Genomic DNA, 7,141 nt, shown 5'->3' with positions numbered 1-7,141 from the left:
CATGCAGATTATGCTCTCATAGATTGCCAGCTCTACTTATTTAAGTGCGCACACATTCCTCCATGGTCTTAGGGCACCAGCTGGCAGCTTCCAATCATTCTTCTTTTAGTTTATCCCTTGATTAACACTATGGGTGAGATTCTGCCACTCTTGCTTATGCTAAGTAGTGTCTTACTACATAATGTACTTCTTGATGTCAGTCGTGCTACTTGTGTGTGTAACAGGTCATCAGTGAGAGTAAAGGTTTCACATTCTGGCTCTAATTGAAGGTACCAGTGCTAATAATGATGCTGCTGACTGAGAGTGCGTTGTTATGGTAATCATGACAGTGAGGTATTTGGGGGCTGATGTTGCTGCTGGGAGAGTTCCCTTGGGACCAGAAAGACCTCCTGCTCTGAAGGACATTAGCTCCCTTCCCCTCCAACAAAATTGAGTTTATATCATATAAACCAGACTGGGGTTGGTGCCTGCCCTGAAAAGCCACTTAACTAGCTGCCTGGGCTGGAGGTCATTATTAGTAATTATATCTCCACTGAAGACGGATTTGGCTGCCTGCCAGTCCCAGCTCCTGCCCTTCTCTGACCAGAATGAGGAAACACAGCCAATCAGCAAGAGCTTTCCATTTCCTTTGCAGGGCCTTGACTGTTCAGCATGAGACCTCTGAAATGTCACCTGAATCTCATCTGTGTGTGCAGTATCACTGACCTGAGGCTGCCAGGGTTTTCATGGGGTAGGAGGGAACAGTGTAGTGGATAACTAGAAGAGAATTCTTCTCCATCTTCAGCTGTGACCTGGTTTCACAATAGTAAATAATAGTACTTAGTACTTATCCAGTGATTTTCATCCACAGATCTCAAAGCTCTGTACAAAGATGGGTTAGAATTACTATCCCCACTTTATATATGGGGAAACTGAGACAGAGAGATTGGGAACTGGGAATAGCAATGAGATTTCCTGATTCCAATGGACCACAACAAAAATTGTATCCCTTCTGGCTATGAAGAAAACCTCCCAAGTAACTTAAAGCAGAGTTTACTTCCTAAGCCTGCACACAGGCAGACAGAAACAATAGTTCTGAGAGGCAGAACTTACCCCATTTAGTTCTATTGCTTGTTAATGCTGAAGTCCAAAGATGACAATTAAAATTTACATATTGTTAATTATTTCACTGCTGGTCATTTTAGTAGAGACACTGTGGTTTTGAACTGCGGGCAGAGCTTGTATAGAGTACATTACATTTCCTGCAATTATTGTGGACCCTGGCAGTAGCAGGGGAGTTAAGAACCATCTCTAGCATAGGTTGCTGGCGCATAGGGTTCATATCAGGAAAACACAAAGGACATGGTGGGCATGAGGAGGTGCAAGTGTGTGAGAGAGAGAATGCCACAGATTCAGTCCTGGGATTGGGTGAAATAAAATAAGCCCAAACTCAGCTTTCCCTGTCCTAAAACATTAAGACATTAAACTATGAACTGGTCTGATGTTAGCAATGACATCTTTGGAGAGGTTTATCATGAACTAGGTTAGTGCTGCCCCTTCTCCATTGCTTCAGCTCTTCCCCTCCATTCAGATCCCAAATTTGGCTCCTGCCAGATTAGAGGTTTTGTGCAACAGTCTCAACAACAGTTTGAACAGAGTCTCATGGAATTGGAGATGGGAAAGACACGTTATTTATTTGTAATGCGGTAGCAACTTAGAGGCCCTGACTCACTGTGCTAAGCATTGTACAAATTTATAACAAAAGGAGGTCCCTGCACCGCAGGGCTTACATTCCGAGTCTACAATGAGAGACAACAGGTGCACACAACAGACGGACAGGGGGATCACAAGCTAACAGTGCAAGCCTCTCCAATCTGGCTTCCACTTTCTACACTCCACTGAAACTGCTTTCAGCAGAGTCTCTGACAACCTCTTCCTTGCTAAATTTCAGGGTGAATATTTCATCCTCCTCAGCCTATTGGCTGCCTTAGATATAATTGTCCATCCTCTGCATCTTGAAATCTTGTCCTCCTTTGGCTTTACACAGTCTATTCCCAGGGCCTGCTGCAGATTTGTTCCAGATTGTGTTATTCTCCATTGCTTTATCCAGACTAGTTTTTAATATCTGAACTGAAGCAATGCTGCTTCTTTCACTTTTCCCTTGGAGGACTATTTCTTAGATTAACAAATGTCAGTGTTTAGTCATAGATATATTGGATAGATAGATCTTGTTGAAGGAGATGTTTCTGTTAATCTAAATTTTCCCTTTCTTTTTGTCTTCCTGTTACTACTAGTTCTACCCTCATGTACCACTTTAAATGATTCCTATTGTTCCATGGGGTTTGGAATACTTTCCTACAATCCCTTGTTTTAGTTGTGTCTATGGCCATGTCTACACTATAGCAGCATAGCTACAATGCTGCAGCTATGCTGGCATAACCCCTGTAGTGTAGACATAGCCTACGCTGATGGAAGAGGTTTTTCCATCGCTGTAGGAACTCCACCTCCCCAAGTGATGGTAGCTAGGTTGATGAAAGCATTCTTAGCTGTGCCTACACTGGGGGTTAGGTCGGCATAGCTTCAGCACTCAGAGGTGTGGATTTTACATACCCCTGAGAGCCGTTGCTATGTTGATCTAAATTTTAAGTGTAGACCAAGCCTAAGAAAACCACTTTGATGCAAGAGCTTTGAATTAAACAGCTGCACTGAAGAAAATAATCCCCTGGGATATCATTGTGCACAAGGTACACTAGCCTTGCAGCAGTGACAGCCTTAATTAATATTTCTTTCCACACTCATCCTTTTTTCTCCTCCTGTATGACCCCTTTCAAAAAAACAGACAGCAGATAAGGAGAAAACACAACAGCCCCACACCTAATATGCTGCGTAGGAAATTCTCTTTTTGAGTCAGAGTGTAATAAACCCCTTTCCGAGTGCAGAAGAGAAGTTTGGGAATAGCAATTTAAAAGCCACAGGGAGTAATGTTTGCTTCATATTAATGCAGTTTAACAGTGGCTTTCCAGTCTCAAGACCTGAGCTAAACCATTATTTTCTAACACAGTCATAGGACAGTGCTGCCCCAACCACACTAGCAATAAAACACATGCTAGAAAATGGACACCCTCCACCCCTGATTAATGCCGATAGCTGTGTTAGCATATGGTTATATTCAACTGGAGTTGTGCTCAACAGTGCACAATCTCAGGTTGGGGAACCTAAAAATTGAGATACTTAAAATTAGCAGGTGCTTTTGAAAAAGCCCTTTGGGTGGCATGAGGTAAAATTTACTGTTTGTAAAGCTCTTTGAGTGCCTCAGATGCAAGGTGCTATGAAAGTACAAAATTCTGTTAACTCTGAGGTGAGCAAAATGGTAGGTATAATAAAGAGTAACTCACCTTTAGTAGCACAATACAATCACTTTAGGCTGTTGGTCAAGAATGCAAATATTCCTTTCTTTGTGAGAGGGAAGGGGAAAAATGCAGCACCTCATTTTCTTTTTTAGAAACTGTTAATTATTTTCAGGCCCTGCACTAAAGGGGAAGAACTAAAGGTTAAATGCGCCATGATCACAAAAAAACAAAACAAAAACAAAACCCCAACCCAAACCAACCACCAAACTACACAATATTAAGGCTCTCATGGAGCAGTCACTGTGAAATCCAAACTAATACTACGTGATTCTTTGACACCTCTTTCCAGCTCAGGATAGTAATAGAAACTTTCCCCCAAGCAGAGTGAAGTGTGTTTCTAGTCAGACACAGGACTATGTAATCGGAGAATCCCATATTTAGTTTTCTCTCTTTGCTTCTGCATCAAATGTGATTCATTTAAAAGCCAAGTCGTGGTTTTACTATCAGTGCTGCAAACTCAATCTTGGATCTCAAAATCAAGCTACTGACAATTTTATTGATGCTCCCTGAGGGAGAATAGGATCTAATTTATGTTTCCAAAGCTGTATTAGCTCTGAAGGGCTAAAGGGGAGTGTTTGCTTGTGATAGTAAAATAAGCACATCTGACTCAGACATACATAGGGAAGAGATCTGTTGCATGGGTTGGTACCGCTTAGATACAGTCACCTTTTCTGACTATGCGCCTGATTCACTTAATTAGTGGTTTCCAGGAGCGGTGCTGCAAACTGGCAGCAACACTGTTTGCTCCCATCCATTCCAGTGTGGGACCAGGATCCAGTCAGTACAGCCAAGAAAATGGAAGGGCCGGACCAAGCTGGCTGGGGGATTCAACCCATCTCCTGGGCAGCCTCACCCAATGTAGCTGAGTTGATAGTTGCTCCTCTCTGGAAGAATCCCTGGGGTAGGACAGCTGAAGTGCTAGGCTGCCTCTTTCAATGCAATTGCTCCCATGGGCACACAGGAAGCAGTTTGCAACTCACTGTCCCAACACAGGTGAATCATTTCCCATAACTGCACTTTAAGGGCTCGTCTAAAATAGGATAAAAGAGGGGGAGGGTGGGTTTAAATGTGTGACCAAATATGTTTTAATGAAACACATTTCAGGGCCCTGGTACAGAGAGGAGCTGTATTTTCACGTCACCTCAATCAGCTAATGTGTGTTTCTATAGCTCCTTAGAGTTTAAGCCAGAAGGGACCATTAGATGATTTAATACAGGGGTTCTCAATCTTTTTCTTTCTAAGGACCCCACCGCATGCTATAAAAACTGCAATTCCCCCCCCCCCAACCCCCCGTGCCACAACAACTGTTTTTCTGCATATAAAAGCAAGGGCTGAGGTTAGGGGGTAGCAAGCAGGGCAATTGTCCGGGGCCCCACAACATAGGGGGCCCCGCAAAGCTAAGCTGCTCAGGCTTCGGTTTCAACTCTGGGTGGCAAGGCTCAGGGTCCCATGCTACAGCCCTATGCAGCAGGGCTTCAGCATTCTGCCCTGGGCTTCAGTGAGTCTAATGCTGGCCCTGCTCAGCAGACCCACTGAAACCTGCTTGCGACCCCCCACGGGGCCCCGGACCCCAGTTGAGAATTGCTGATCTAATCTGACCTCCAGTAGGTCAGAATTTCACCCAGTTACTCCTGTGTTTGACTAACTGTTTGACTATAATTGTGTTTGACTAAAGCACATCACCTAACAAGGCATCCAGTCTTGATTTGAGAACTTCAAGAGATGGACAATCCACCATTTCCCTTGGTAGTTTGCTCCAATCTGCATTAAAATACTGTATACTGGAGTTTTTAAAAGTGTCAGTTCACATGTATTCACTAGCAGTTTTAAAACACCTTTTTAGCTTAGTCTATTTGGTTCACATCAAGTGCCGCTAACAACTCACACAGCTGTGCCAGAGCCAATGAAAATACCCATTTACTGTAATCACAACCATTTAGTTGTTAATGTATCGATTTAGTTTTTTAAAAGCCTCTAAGAACAACATTCCCAAGAAACAAATAAAAATGGTGAAAATTGTTCAACTTTGAATGGATATTTATTTAATTTGCAAAATGTTACTTCCTGCCATGAAAAAAGAGAGGGACGCATGACGACAGAGTCCCCAAAAGGTTTTTCCCTTACACTAGAGCTTAGAATCATCAAATCACAGAAATGTAAAGCTGGAAGCGACCTCAACAGGTCATCAAGTCCATCCCCCTGCGCTGAGGCAGGACCAAGTAAAACCAGACCATCCTTGACAGGTATTTGTCTAACTTGTTCTTAGAAACTTCTAGTGTTGAGGATTCCACACCACTCCCTTGGAACTTGTTCCACAACTTAAATACTCGTATAATCAGAAAGGTTTTCCTAATATCTAACCTAAATCTGCCTTGCAACAGATCTAGCCCATTACTTCTTTTCCTATATTCAGTGGACAAGAGAACAGTTGATCACAGTCCTCTTTATAACAGCCCTTAACATATTTGAAGACTGTTATTCTTTTTTGAAGTCTAAACATGCCCAGTTTTTTTTTAACCTTTCCTCACAGGTTTTCTAACCCTTTTATCATTTTTGTTGCTCTACTCTTAACTCTCTCCAATTTTTCAACATCATTCCTAAACTGTAGCACCCAGCACTGGACACAATACTCCAGCTGAAGTCTCACCATTGCTTAGTAGAGTGGGACAATTACCTCCTGTGTCTTACATACAAGGCACCTGTTAATACATCCCAGAATATTAGCCTTTTTAGCAACTACATCACATTGACTCATATTTCATTTGTTATCCACTATAACCCCCAGATCCTTTTCAGCAGTACTTCCACCTAGCCAGTTATTCCCCATTTTGTAGTTGCACATTTGATTTTTCCTGCGTAAGTGAAGTACTTTGCACTTGTCTTAACTGAATTTTCTCTTATTGATTTCAGACCAATTCTTTAATTTGTCAAGGTCATTTTAAATTTTAATCCTGTCCTCCAAAGTGCTTGCAACCCCTCCCAGCTTGGTGTCATCCATAGACTTTACAAGATTTTCTCCAATACATTATCTCAGACATTAATGAAAATATTGAGTAGTACCGGACTCAGGACAGAACACCACTAGATATGCCCCTCCCCCAGTTTGACAGCAAACATTGATAACTACTCTTTGATTACTGTCTTTCAGACAGTTGTGCACCCACTTTATAGTTATTTACTCTAGACCACATTTCCCTAGTTCGCCTATGAGAATGTCATGATTATGCTGGGTTTCAAAAATTGCCTTATTGTGGATTGTTCCTTTAAATAAGTGTACAGCAAACAAGTAGCATAAGGAAATGTGTCCAATGGTTAAAAAAGCTGACTGGGAATCAGAGTTCAGGAGTTCTATTCCCCACTTTTTCATTGTATGACTATGGGCAAGACATGGTATAATTTTTCTGTGCCTCTGTAAAATGGGAACAGTACTATTTACATAATGGGTATTGTGTATCCCATCCCATCTCCTAGAACTGGAAGGGACCTTGAAAGGTCATCAAGTCCAGCCCCCTGCCTTCACTAGCAGGACCAAGTACTGATTTTGTCCCAGATCCCTAAGTGGCCCCCTCAAGGATTGAACTCACAACCCTGGGTTTAGCAAACCAATGCTCAAACCACTGAGCGATCCCTCTAGATTCAATAATTAATGTTTTAAAGCCCTTTGAAGTTGTCCAGCTCTATGTACATGCTAAGAATTATTACTGAGTGGAATGTACCTGCCTATTGCCTAAGAATAAGGCTGTGAATCAGGG

This window comes from Trachemys scripta, chromosome 4 (assembly GCF_013100865.1).
Source record: "Trachemys scripta elegans isolate TJP31775 chromosome 4, CAS_Tse_1.0, whole genome shotgun sequence".
NCBI classification, from domain to species: Eukaryota; Metazoa; Chordata; order Testudines; family Emydidae; genus Trachemys; species Trachemys scripta.
Note: the sequence above shows the minus strand (reverse complement) of the source record.